Genomic DNA, 14,600 nt, shown 5'->3' with positions numbered 1-14,600 from the left:
AAAAGACGCTTACTCCTTGGAAGGAAAGCTATGACCAACCTAGATAGCATATTGAAAAGCAGAGACATTACTTTGCCAACAAAGGTTCGTCTAGTCAAGGCTATGGTTTTTCCAGTGGTCATGTATGGATGTGAGAGTTGGACTGTGAAGAAGGCTGAGCGCTGAAGAATTGATGCTTTTGAACTGTGGTGTTGGAGAAGACTCTTGAGAGTCCCTTGGACTGCAAGGAGATCCAACCAGTCCATTCTGAAGGAGATCAGCCCTGGGATTTCTTTGGAAGGAATGATGCTAAAGCTGAAACTCCAGTACTTTGGCCACCTCATGCAAGGAGTTGACTCATTGGAAAAGACTCTGATGCTGGGAGGGATTAGGGGCAAGAGGAGAAGGGGATGACAGAGGATTAGACGGCTGGATGGCATCACTGACTCGATGGACATGAGTCTGAGTGAACTCTGGGAGTTGGTGACGGACAGGGAGGCCTGGCGTGCTGCAATTCATGGGGTCGCAAAGAGTTGGACACGACTGAGCGACTGAACTGAACTGAACTGAACCTATTGCGGTTTTATCAGAGTCTAATTGGCCTGAGGGAAGGAAAATACCCAACTCCAGTCCTCTCTACCCATTCTGCCCCATCTAAGGGAGGGAAAAACAGACATGCTTATGAAGCTCATGGCCCAGAGACACAGGCTCACTAGAAGACTGAGACCCATTCATAAGACTGTGGAATGCTTCCCCTCACCCTACACCTTATCACCACTTCACTAAAAACCTGTTTACTAGAGTTCCTTTTATGCAGCTTGGCTTTCAACCAAAAAAACTACAAGGCATACTAAAAGGCAAAAACACAGTTTGATGATACAGGCAAAACATCAGAACCAGACTCAGAAAGAGCAGGGATGTTGGAACGACCAGACTGGGAACACAAAATAACTTTGATTAATATGCTAAGGATTCTAATGGGAAAAGTAGACAACCTGCAAGAATAGATGGGCAATGTAAGAAAAGAGATGGAAATTCTAAGAAAGAATGAAACAGAAACGTTAGGGATAAAAAAGTCTGTAACAGAAATGAAGTGGTCTCTGCCCTCCATGAAGACGCATAACATAAGAAACTTTCCAAATAGAACAAAAGGGTTCAGATAGAGGGCAACCCCCCGATAAAATGTCTGTTCCACATATCATGTGGGTTCAGGCTGGACCAACTCAGACACGTCTCACCCTTCTCCTGACAGATGCTAGAAGGGCTGAATCAGAGGATGGAGGTATTGCCTTGACCTTGATTTTCCTTCACCAAGTTTAAGTTCATGTTCACAGTATTCAAAAGAGGCTCAGTAAGCCCAGCCTAGTAGGTAACCTAAGGACAGAGGCAAAAAGAGTTTTAATAATTGTCCTATCTTTCCCTGTTCCTTTTTCCAGTCAGCTCACTCTGCCTTCTGCTGCACTTTGAAGTGTATCACAAAGGCTGGAGCTGATTTACTCCTGAGCATCCATCCAGTCCAGCTCTCAACCCAATTAACAAGTGCTTTGCCCTGGGACTGGGCAGGCGGGTGCTGCTAGGATATTATTACTCAGCTCTCCAGCCAGGCTCTTGAGAGAAGAGCAACCTTTGCATCCAGAAGCAGCAGACACATCCCTTTAAGGGAGATGAGGACAGTGTACAGAGGTCTGAGGAAACCCAAGGGGTCGGTCACCCAACCCAGAAGGGAGGCTAAAGTCAAGGAAGACTTCCTAGAAAACCCAATATTTCTGATAAGTCTAGAAGAAAGAATAGGAATTAACTCCATTGTGAAGGAAAAGTTACTCCATTCAAAGTACCCGTGTGTGCAGAGTTCCCGAGGTGTGAGAGGGCAAAATACACTCAAGGAATAAGTGCTGGGAGAGAGCTCAGAAATCCAGTCAATAGGTGGCTTATCACTTCTTAGTGCATCTCAGACCCCCTGGGGACCTGGTGAGTGCTACCTCAGATTTGAGCTCATACACACACACACAGAAACTGACATCTACTGTCCAAGGATCTCCAGTTAAGAATTCTTTATGTAAGTCAATTCTTCATTCACAGATGCCCAAATAGGCCAAGAGAATGTCAAGGTGGCAGTCACAGCAAAGCATTGCCTCTGCAGCAGTATTTTCTTTGGTCTCTCTTGTTCAGACTCGAAACTCACCTTAAGTGACTAATGATCTTTATTTCAAAGCGAAGCAGGTGAAAGCTGACTGCAAGCTTGGCAAGCATGGAGACAGCTTGACAGCTGATGTGCTTCACTGCGGGGTAATTAAGTGCCAAGTCAGATTTTTCTGAGAAGCCCCAAACACCACAATAGCCAGTCTTTTCTCTGAGGCAGTTGGTTTTCTTCATATAGGGAAGCTCAAATCCCCTCCTTGTGGCAAGGGGGTGGGGGTGGGGGTGGGCAGGGCATGTTGCAGAATAAGCTTAGGAGTAAATATTCTGGAGCTTGTCTGGGAATGAACTCAGGGTGTCATCATTCAGGGTGCAGATTTCCAGTTAATCCCTAAGTCGCAGTCCAGCCTCTACCACACCCTCACCTTTTCCCTATACTGTGGCCACTAAATCTGGGTCCTCGCAGGTGCAGTTTCTGTAGATATTCGATCCCGGGTATCCTCTGAGGGGTGAGTGCCTGACTGCAATGGGTCAAAATGCCACAGAGGCTTGGGGTCAATCCTCTGCCTCGTCTTCACTTCCTCCACTACCTGGTTCTCCCAGCGCCTGAGCCCTCCGGGGTTCCGGGGTGAATGGGCTGTTTCTGGATACACGCCCCTCCTTAGGTAGGACGGTTGACTCTCCTCCATTTTGCCAAATTGTTTGCCACTCCCCAGCCAACTTACTGTCCCCATTTGCTGTTTCAGGGTTGGAGCTGTCTCCTGGTTTCATCAAAGATAGAGAGGGTGCTTGCACGTTCTCCCTGTGGTCTGGAATGGCTTTTATATTTTATAAAGAGAGAACAGCATAGACATAAGACTCAGCTACTCTTAAATATGCTTAACAATACTGAACTGCACACTGAAGAATGGTGAAGATGCTAAATTTAACGTTATTTGGTCTTTTGCCAAAATTAAAAACAAAACAAAACTCAGCCATCTTAAAACCAGAAGTCTCCCTGTTCGGTTTTCTATGAATTTTGAAAAACAAAAACAACAAGCCATTTCCTTGAACATCTACTTACGTGTAGAATGTGTATACTTTTATTCCTTCTATACAATTTATTGAGATAATTACAGGGAATATCTAAAGCTGTGGTTCTCAAAGTGTGGTCTTCAGACCAGCTACATCAGCATCACCTAGAAATTTGTTGAAATGCAAATTCTCTGGTTCTACCATAGACCTACTAAATCAGAAATTCTACAATCTGTGTTTTAAAAGCCTCTCCACAACTAAATATTGAGTGTTAGCTTTGTGACTGCTGATAAATAGTTAAATTGTGAGAATCACTCATCTAGAGCAATATGGGGGGAAAGAATGAAATTAAGCATAGGTTGAACATCAAAGGGAGGATATAACTCCATCACATGGAGAAAAGGTAAAGGAAATCATGAAAGTGGGGTAGTAGGTAATCCATAGACTGGCAACCATGTGTCAGGCACCATGATTGCCCATTTACATATTTATGTAATCTTCAGCTTCCTTGAAAAGAATTATTCCCCCACTTTGCAGATAAGAAAACTGAGGCTTAAGGAAGGTAACTTAGCTTCTTAAGAAGGATTTCAACCAAGATCTGCCTGATTTCTTAGGTTCTTCTCTTTATTTTCCACATCTCCCTCTTTTAAAATTAACCCCAACACTGAGAATATCTCTGGATATGGGAGACAGAGAAAACCAATAACCCTATCCATCCTTCAAAGTAGAACTCAAATGTCACCTCTTTTGGGAAGTCTTCCAATACTACCTTGCTCAAAGTTAACCTTCCCATAGCTCTTTGCACTTACCTGTTTCAGAGTATCTTATATACCTTATTGTAGAAGGTTCTCAAATCTTTGGTCCCAGGATCCCTTATGAATTATTGACATTCATAGCAAATGAAGCTTCACCTAAACCCCACAACTTATGCAAAAATTAACTCAAAATGTATGAAAGATTGGATGTAAAATGTTACACTACAAAACTTTCAGAGGAAAAAAAAAAATCTTGAGGACCTAGGGCTGAGTAAAGAGTTCTTAGATTTAACACCAAAAGTATGATTCATTAAGAAAGAAAAAAAAAGATAAATTGGATCATTCAAAATTAAAACCTTTTGTTCTGAGAAAGAGACTGTGAAGGGGATAAAAACACTAGGAGAAAATATTTGCTGATCACATAACTGAAAAGGTCTGGTATCTAGAATATATAAAGGACTCTCAAAACTCAAGAGCGAAAACAAATAATCCAACCAATTAGAAAATGAGCAAAAGACATGAATAGATATAGCAATGAAAAGGATATACAGTTGGCAAATAAACTCCTTCCTGGATCATAGCCTTGTTGTGGCAAAGGGGCTTGCATAACCCAATGAAGCTATGAGCCATGCCGTGCAGGGCCACCCAAGACAGTACCAGAGCACCTTACCTGTGTCCTGAGAAACCTGTATGCAGGACAAGAAGCAACAGTTAGAACTGGATATGGAACAACAGACTAGTTCAAAATTGAGAAAGAAGCACGAGAAGGGTATATAGTGTCATCCTAATTATTTAACTTATATGCAGAATATATCATGTGAAATGCTGGACTGGATGAATCACAAACTGGAATCAAGATTGCCAGGAGAAATATCAACAACCTCAGATATTCAGATGATACCACTCTAATGGCAGAAAGTGAAGAGTAACTAGAGCCTCTTGATGAAGGTGAAAGAGGAGAGAAAAAGCTGGCTTAAAACTCAACATTCAAAAATCTAAGATCATGGCATCCAGTCCCATCGTTTCATGGCAAATAGAAGGGGAAAAAGTGGAAGCACTGACATTTTATTGTCTTGGGCTCCAAAATCACTGCAGACAGGGATTGCAGGCATGAACAATAACGCTTGCTCCTTGGAAGAAAAGCAATGACCAACCTAGACAGAATATTAAAACGCAGAGACATCACTTTGCTGACAAAGGTCCCTATAGTCAAAGCTATGATTTTTCCAATAGTCACATATGAATGTAAGAACTGAATGTAAAGGCTGAGCACTAAAGAAATGATGTTTCCAAACTGTGGTGCTGGAGAAGACTCTTGAGAGTCCTTTGGACAGCAAGGAGATCAAATCAGTCAATCCTAAAGGAAATTAACCCTGAGTATTCATTGGAAGCAGTGATGCTAAAGCTGAAGCTCCAATACTTTGGCCACCTGATGCGAAGAGCAGCCTCACTGGAAAAGACCCTGATGCTGTTGCCAAAATCTTGGCTCCCTGTCCACCAATGCCAAATTGAAATATGGAGACAGAGTCTGGAGGAAATAGAAAAGAATAGGTTTATTATTTTTACCAGGCAAAAGGGAAACATAGCAGGATAACACCTCAAGAACTGTGCCCTCCTTTCTCAGGAAAAGGAAGAGGTTTTATATCCTCTTGAAGGTCTTGCTTAATTTTCTCTCCTGCAAAATTTCTGAATGGCCACAGCTGGCATCAGGCAACTCAGCAACTGGTTCTTGTGTCCCTGAAGTTATTGGCCCATGACCTTTCCAAAATGCAGAATGCTACAAGAGAGTGTACAGAGGAAAGTATGCCAGGGGCAGAGTATAATCTATATGGAATCAGAGAGTAATTAGCTTTGTGAAGGACAAATCCAACTACAAGTATTTGTTTGTAGTAACAGTTAAAGAATAACCAAGATTGTTTAACTCTCTTAGGCCTGTTTGACTTGTATGTGCCAAAGATTGTTCACTCATTTCTGTTTTGCTGCAACAAATTCCCCCCATTAGTTATTGCCTCTGTTATCAGTGGAGGAAAGGAAACAGGCATTGTTCTTGTCTGACTGCAGACAAAAACTTCAGTTTTGCTCCATTTGACAAACATCAGCTGCCTGGCCCAGGGGCCCATCCATCTCCTACAACAATGCTGAGAAAGATTGAAGGCAAAAGGAGAAGGGGGAGGTAGAGAAAGAGATGGTTGGATAGCATCACTGACTCAATGGACATGAATTCGAGTAAACTTTGGAATATAGTAAGGGACAGGAAAGCCTGGTGTGCTGCAATCTATGGGGTGGCCAGAAGCCAGACACAACTTAGGGAAGGAACAACATGTGAAGGTATTTTCAACATTATTACCATCAGGAAATACAAATTAATGTCACAATGAAATATCCCTACACGACTATCAGAATGGCTAAAATAAAAAATACCAATGACACTATATGCTGGTAAGGATGCAGAGAAATCAGATCACTCATAAATTCCTCGTAGGAATGTAAATGGTATAGCCAGTCAGGAAAAGTTGCTGTGATCTGTTACAAAATTAAGCATGTGCTTACCATACCACCCAGTAACTGTACTTTGGGGCATTTATCCCAGAGAAGAGAACTTAAGTTCATACAAAAGTCTGTACATGAATTATGAACATTCGGGTACTTTATTAATAATAAAGCAACTTTATTCATAATAGCCAGAAATCAGAAACAACCCTAATGTAGAACAATTAAACAAACGGTGGCCCATCTGTGCCTGGAACAGTCCTAAGCTGTAGCAGGAAACACGCTATTAACACTTGCAACAACATGGATAGGTTGCAAAGGAAATATACTGAGAAGACCAACCTCAAAACGTTATGTAATATAAATGAATTATTCCATTTATATAATATTCTTGAACTGACAGAACTACAGAGTGGGAGAATAGGGGTTAGGGAGGGAGGGAAGGAGGTGGCTGTGTCTGCAAAAGGGCACTGAGGCACCCTTGTCACGGAACTGTTCTGTGTCTTGACTCTGGGGGTGGTCACACCAATCTCCACACATGATAGAGCCGCACAGTACTGAACACACTCACAAATACAAGGAAAATGGGTGAAATCTGGAAAAGATGGGTGCAGGGGCCAGTTTCCCATTTGTGATACTGTACTGAAGTTATACAAGACATTACCATTCAGGGAAATTGGATGAAGGGTACTCAGATCTCACCATATTATTTCTCATGATTGCATGTGAACCTACAATGATCTCAAAATTAAAAGTTTAAAAAAAGAACTAAAGGCCATAAGAGTCTTTTGTTTATTTAGGCTCTGCTCTGCTGTGCTTAATCGTGTCTGACTTTGTGTTACCCCGTGGACTGTAGCCCACCAGGTTTCTCTATCCATGGGATTCTCCAGGCAAGAATACTGGAATGGGTTGCCATTTCCTCCTCCAGGGGATTTTCCCAACCCAGGGATCCAACCCAGGTCTCCAACATTGCAGGCAGATTCTTTACCGTCTGAGCCACCAGGAAGCAATATTTAGGCTATATTACCAAATTTGAAGTTAAAAAGGGGGACATTTTAACAGTATTTATTTAGTGACTTATCTTTGAAACAATAATATGCATAAATTTAAAATGTATAAATACATAACAAACATTCTTGTAAAATACAAGTCTATTTTCAAAAATATTGAGAAGAATGACCATATTTTACAAGTTGACAAACCACTTAAAAGTCTGACTTCAGAGACAACTGGATTCTCATGTCCATTTCTATATGCTATGATATCACATATCATGCAGCTTCTGGAAAATTCCATTGTACACACATGGAAAATTGAGAGTAAAAGGGGCAAACAGAGTCAATATTCTTATGAAAATAATACAGATCCCCTAAAAGGGTCTCAGGGACCACAGCTGAGAAACCCCTGCACTTGTGTGACACATGTGTTCCTGCACGGAGTGAGGACCAGAGAACATCTTCATCTCTATGTCCAAGCACCTTGCACGGTGACTGGCACAAGGCTGAGAAGAGAGGAGGGGAAGGAGAAAGGAGGGGCCAGGGGACAGATATCGCCAATCTGGTCGACCGTGTATTACTTCAGACATTCAGTTGAGTCAGAATAAAGGTCAGCATGTTCTGGTGTAGCTTGGCCCCACGGAACAAACATTGCTCTGAGAAATCAGTTGGCTCCTGGAGCATGAAACCTGGGTCTGCAATGACTGATTGGCCTTTTGAGAAAGGTCTCGCAGTGTCAGTTTCTCACAGTCTTGAACTTGAGGTCTCTCCACGCTGCTTAGCCTTAGCATGGTGAGGACATGGCTAAATGGGCTGTGCAGAGACACAGTAAACACTTCTCTCTTGCCTTCTTTCTTTCCCCTCGTGCTCCTGACTCCCTAGGTCACCCCCCCACCCCCACCAGCATCCTCAGTGGCCCGTCTTGGTCCACTTGGTCCACAGCTACTCTGGGGAGAGGAAAACAGCTTCTAGTCACTAGGCTGCCAATTGTTCTCAGTCTCATCCAAGGTATTCACCAAAGCACAGTTTATCAGAGAACGTAGAAAAGGCACAGGCTGGCTTAAAACTGCCTCTAAAAAATGCTTTTTGGTATCTGCTTTGTGCCAGACACTCAATCAGATGGTGGGATAGTTTCAGATGATGACCCTTGCCCCCATTTCAGGAAGCCCCGGCTCTAGTGGGGATATGACTTGACTCCACACTGGCTGGAAACAGGGACTCTGAAGTGAAACGAGTTCCTGGTGAGGAGAAATCACCTCTCATAGGATCCAGGAGAGAGGTGGATTGTGTCCTTGAAAGGAAAGAGAAGACTATTGCCAGGCAGGTGGAGGAACAGCACACCAGAAAGCATTGTATTAGGGAAGATGGTCGATGGTGATCAAGCCAACCTCAGGGAACAGTGGGGTAAGTAAAATGAAAGTCTATCCCTTTCTACCATCACAGTCTAGGCTTAAGTGGTCTTCTGGCCCCGATAGTGACCCCACAGGGTCAGGGACCCAGGCCTATCCCTCCTGATGCCCCCAACACCTGAGGCCTGGCCCTCATCTGTTTTGTGGTTCAGAACCATCAAGTCAGCCAGTGGGAGTGCACAAGCAGAAGGTAGGCACGCTCCTTCCTTCTGAAGGCACAATTCGGAAGTTGTACACTTTACTTCCCATTTGCCAGAGCATAGTTGCAAAGGAGTCTGGGAAATGCAATTTTAAAATGCAACCGTCTATTGCTCTATAAGAAATTGGGAGACAACTAGAGGTTCCTGCCCCAAGCACAGAGGTGAGAAAGTGGAGGGAGTTTTGAGAAGCCAATAACTAGGTGTGTTTAGAAGTTGTAGGACAGAATAGGAAAGGTAGGCTTGAGTCACAAGTTAGAAAGGGGCCACTTCATTCTGTAAGTCAGGGCTTTCAAACTTGAGCTCACAGCAGCATCACTTGTTGGAGCTTAGCCCCTCTTCCAGAGTGTCTGATTTAGTAGGTCTGCAGAGGAGTCTGAAAATGTACATTTCCAACAAGTTCAAGGGCACTGCTGGTTCAAGAACTTTGGTAAATGTGGAGCCACGGTAAGTTTAGACAGAAGAGCAAGAGAAGAGCAAGAAGAGCAAGTCTGTATTTCAGAAAGCTGATTCTGTTACAGTGACAGGGAACAAACTGTACCAGAACTTCCCAGAGTACTAGAGCTTCTCACCCTCTTGATCCTTAATGTTCCCGAGAAATTTCATTCAAGAAAAATGGAGATGACAAAGAGCCTGCAAAGCAGAGTTCATGGAACTCCAGTGCCCAAGTGCCACTCCCACACCTAAGTTTTTCCATCAATAATAATAATGAGGACCATTTATGTGCCCAGGTTGCCAGATGAAACAGATCAAAAAGTTGGACAATGTCCCGAGGCTGTAGGGATTCGCACTTATCTATCCCATAGGTTGGAGAGAAAAGCGGTACAACTCTTGAAAGGCAGTTGACAATCAAACCAGAATTCTAAACGCCTATACTCTTTGACCCAATGGTTCCATTTCCAGGAATTGAGCATATAGATACACTCAAGTTTATGTGCAAAAGACAGGTTATTTAATGCTCATTGTACTGGCAAGAGATGAGAAACAATCTGAATATCACCCACAGAAGGTTGGTTAAATAACCCATGGTGCATCTAAAAATGGAATAATGGCAACCCTTAAAAATAACGTTAGGGCTTCCCTGGTGGCTCAATGATAAAGAATCCGCCTATCAATGCAGGAGACATGGGTTCAATCCCTGCTCTGGGAAGACCCCACAAGCCACGTGGCAACTAAGCCTGTGTGCCATAACCACTGACCCTGTGGTCTAGAGCCCGTGAGCTGAAGCAAGAGAAGCCACCGCAACTAGAAGCCCATGCACTGCAATTAGAGAGTAGTCTCCCCTACTCAAAGAAACTATAGAAAAGCTGGAGCAGCAATGAAGACCCAAATAAAAAATAATTAAAAAAAAACAAACAAAAAACAGATCTTAGAAGCCAGTTTAGAATAATCACAGTTAGAGATAAAACATATGTCTCAGTATGTGTGTCAAGGGGCAGAACACACACACACTGAGACATATATTTTATCTCTGTCTGTCTGTGATTATTCTAAACTGGCTTATAGATCTACATTTGTATACATGTCTATATGCTTATGGGCTTCCCTGGTGGCTCAGATGGTAAAGCATCTGCCTGCAATGCAGGAGATGTGGGTTCGATCCCTGGGTCGGGAAAATCCCCTGGAGAAGGAAATGGCAACCCACTCCTGTACTCTTGACTGGAAAATTTCATGGACGGAGGAATCTGGTAGGCTACAGTCCATGGGATTGCAAAGAATTGAACACAACTGAGCGACTTCACTTTCCTTTTTCACTATATGCTTATAAATGCAGAGTACATTTCTGAAAGGATTTCAAGAAACAGTCTGCCTCTCAGGATAGGAAGTCCAGGTTGGGAAGGAAACTTACTTTTCACTGTAGCCTTTTTGTTTGATTATTTCAACCCTGCATATGCATTATTTATCTAAATAAATAAACATAGAAGCACTGCCATGTTTTATTTCACTAAATCTTCAGAAAACCTGGAAAGAAAGTACTCTTACTATTCACAATGTACAGGGAGCTTAAATCATTTGGGGAAGGGGCAGAGGGGGAATGGAAGGACTTCCTTTGTAAATATTCCCCCTGGCTGATTTCCAGCTGCCACCCTGACGTCACTGAGCAGAGCTTGGGAGAGATGTGCATGAACAGCTCTCATGAGCCTTGAGGAAACAGCTCCAGCACAGCCTTGTAGGGGAACTTGCACCCCCAAACCAGGCACTATTGACTCTTCCCACTTCATACCTGAAGTGATTATTTTACAACAACAAAACAAATGTAAGCAAATAAACCATTTCAGGACCTAAGAGCAGCTTCCAGGGATCTTTATAGACACTAGGGCATTTACTTACAGTATAAACAACCTGCTTGCACTAAATTTGAAACAGAAACCCAGAAATTAAAATTAAGCATCTGGGTTTTATATTTGCAAATTGCTTTGCCATTCTCTTTATGAAATACTGCACACAGCTATATAAACATAAGGCAATAAGAGAACAATAAATAAATCAGTGTTAGTATTCTGTCAACACAGCCCCACATTCTTACCAGGGCCAGCCATCTAAATTAGGAAGTTGGTTTAGAAACTCTCCCGGTGGCTTTATTTTTTTTTCTTCTCCGGTGGCTTTAATGGGAGAGGGTGAGTGAGAGGATCAGACAGACTGGTTTGAGTTGTGTTTCAGCTCTGCCATTTGTGAGGTCCCTCGGGCAAGTCACCTCACCTCTGAGTCTCAGATTACTCATGTGTTAAGTGAGGACAGGGCCCACTATACAGATTTGTACAGGCAAGTTTGCCAAGTTTAATAGATAAGGTTAATGTGTGGTCTACACCTGGATATAAGGCAAGTGGTTTTCACCATAAATTATCCCTCAGAGGAAAGTGGGAATTGCTTTGTATTTCATTTTTTACAAAGCCTCACAGTCTTTCGTATTACCTAGACTATCTCACGGAGAAGGCAATGGCACCCCACTCCAGTACTCTTGCCTGGAAAATCCCATGGACGGAGGAGCCTGGTGGGCTGCAGTCCATGAGGTCGCTAAGAGTCGGACACGACTGAGCAACTTCACTTTCACTTTTCACTTTCATGCATTGGAGAAGGAAATGGCAACCCACTCCAGTGTTCTTGCCTGGAGAATCCCAGGGACAGAGGAGCCTGGTAGGAGGCCGTCTATGGGGTCGCACAGAGTCGGACACGACTGAAGCGACTTAGCAGCAGCAACAGCAACAGCAGCAGCAGACTATCTCAATTACTATATTTTTTAAGTTATTTTCTATGTATTTGTTTGTTCAGCTTCACCAGGTCTTAGTTGTGGCACGCAGAATCTTTAGCTGCAGCATGCGAACTCTTAGCTGTGGCAGGTGGGATCTATTTCCCTGACCAGAGAGTCTTAGCCATTGGACCATCAAGGAAGTCCCTCTTCAATTACTTTAAACAACAAAGTATTGTTTGCAAAAGACCAATTTACAGAAGTCACCTGACGAAGGGGTTTAAAAAGAGTTTTTGACACAGATGTAGTCATTATACTAGAGAAGGCAATGGCAACCAACTCTGGTACTCTTGCCTGAAAAGTCCCATGGACGGAGGATCCTGGTGGGCCACAATCCATGGGGTCACTAAGAGTTGGACACAACTGAGCGACTTCACTTTCACTTTTCACTTTCATGCATTGGAGAAGGAAATGGCAACCCACTCCAGTGTTCTTGCCTGGAGAATCCCAGGGATGGGGGTAACCCTAGTGGGCTGCCGTCTATGGGGTCACACAGAGTCGGACACGACTGAAGCGACTTAGCAAAGATGCAAGCCTCATAAAGAGGACTTTAAAAAGGATGTTGTGATCACAAATATCAACCAATAGGACACACACAAAAAAATACTGTCCTAAGATTAAGTGAACTGGGACTTTAAGTATAAAATATCTCAGTGACAACATCATATAAAGCTCAGAAAGTTCTGGATAACAAACAAATTATATAGGAGTGAAATGTATGTCATCTAGAAAGTGAGTTGGGTGATTCAGAAACCATCTGCCCATGAAATTTTCCAGGTAAGAATACTGGAGTGGGTTGCTATTTCCTATTCCAGGGGTAATAAAGATATGAGGTCAAAGATGCACAGGATGAGATGCAATAAAGATGTTTTGTAAAGTGTCAGATTGGGGGAAAAAACAGTATTTCTAAATTAATATATAATATATGTAAATAACATTTAAGTATATTAACAATATTTAAAACATGTACATACCTAAAATAATACATATTATACATAGACATTTGATAATTTCATCAACGTCTTAAGAATTTATACATTCAAGATGGGCCTCCAAATATTTTCTTTTTTGCAAACTTCTCATTGTGAAAAATGGGAGGATCATTTTATATTGGGGATCACCTATCATGGAGACATGTATTCAAAAGCACTTAAAACTCACAAAGCTCTGTGTGGTTGTGACAGGTACTATTAGGGCTGATAATACAATTTTTTAATCATGATTGTTCTCCCACACATTGGGTTCTTTAGTTGTGCTCTTCTAAGCACTTACCTGGATTGGAATTTCCTAGTCTTCAGTGGAATTTCTTAGTTGTGTGATCTTGGGTAAGTTGCCTAAACTCTTCTGCCTCAGTTTCCTCATCTGTAAAATAGAGATAAAGACAGTATCTCAGAGGGTTAAGAATTCAGCAAATTAGTATATGTAAGAAATGTATGGGGAGTATGGAGCATAGGTGCAAGTTATTACACATAAAATGGATGCACAACAAGGTCCTACTGGGAACTACAGGTCCTACAGAGAACTATATTCAGTGTCCTGGGACAAACCATAATGAAAAAGACTACAAAAAAGAATGCATATATAACTGAGTCACTGTGCTATGCAACAGAAATTAGCACAACATTGTAAATCAACTATACTTCAATTTAACAAGTGGTGCTGGGAAATCTGGTCAACCACTTGTAAAAGAATGAAACTAGAACACTTTCTAACACCATACACAAAAATAAACTCAAAATGGATTAAAGATCTCAACGTAAGACCAGAAACTATAAAACTCCTAGAGGAGAACATAGGCAAAACACTCTCCGACATACATCACAGCAGGATCCTCTATGACCCACCTCCCAGAATATTGGAAATAAAAGCAAAAATAAACAAATGGGACCTAATTAAACTTAAAAGCTTCTGCACATCAAAGGAAACTATTAGCAGGGTGAAAAGGCAGCCTTCAGAATGGGAGAAAATAATAGCAAATGAAGCAACTGACAAACAACTAACCTCAAAAATATACAAGCAACTCCTACAGCTCAACTCCAGAAAAATAAATGACCCAATCAAAAAATGGGCCAAAGAACTAAATAGACATTTCTCCAAAGAAGACATACAGATGGCTAACAAACACATGAAAAGATGCTCAACATCACTCATTATCAGAGAAATGCAAATCAAAACCACTATGAGGTACCATTTCACGCCAGTCAGAATGGCTGCGATCCAAAAGTCTACAAGCAATAAATGCTGGAGAGGGTGTGGAGAAAAGGGAACCCTCTTACACTGTTGGTGGGAATACAAACTAGTACAGCCATTATGGAGAACAGTGTGGAGATTCCTTAAAAAACTGGAAATAGAACTGCCTTATGATTCAGCAATCCCAC

At 42.2% G+C, this 14,600-nt stretch overlaps 1 long non-coding RNA gene across 1 annotated transcript in view; it reads right to left on the bottom strand.

Moving 5' to 3' along the window:
• LOC104986086 overlaps positions 1 to 13,576 on the bottom strand; it is a 35,769-nt gene extending 22,193 nt beyond the window's left edge. Inside the window, exon 1 of the long non-coding RNA XR_824998.1 lies at positions 13,495 to 13,576. This is a non-coding gene — a long non-coding RNA (uncharacterized LOC104986086). The remainder of the gene's footprint in view (positions 1 to 13,494) is intronic.
• Positions 13,577 to 14,600: the final 1,024 nt, after the last annotated feature.

This window comes from Bison bison, unplaced genomic scaffold (genome assembly GCF_000754665.1).
Source record: "Bison bison bison isolate TAMUID 2011002044 unplaced genomic scaffold, Bison_UMD1.0 scf7180017864063, whole genome shotgun sequence".
In the NCBI taxonomy this organism is placed as follows: domain Eukaryota; kingdom Metazoa; phylum Chordata; class Mammalia; order Artiodactyla; family Bovidae; genus Bison; species Bison bison.
Note: the sequence above shows the minus strand (reverse complement) of the source record. Positions and strands in the feature narration are given on the sequence as shown.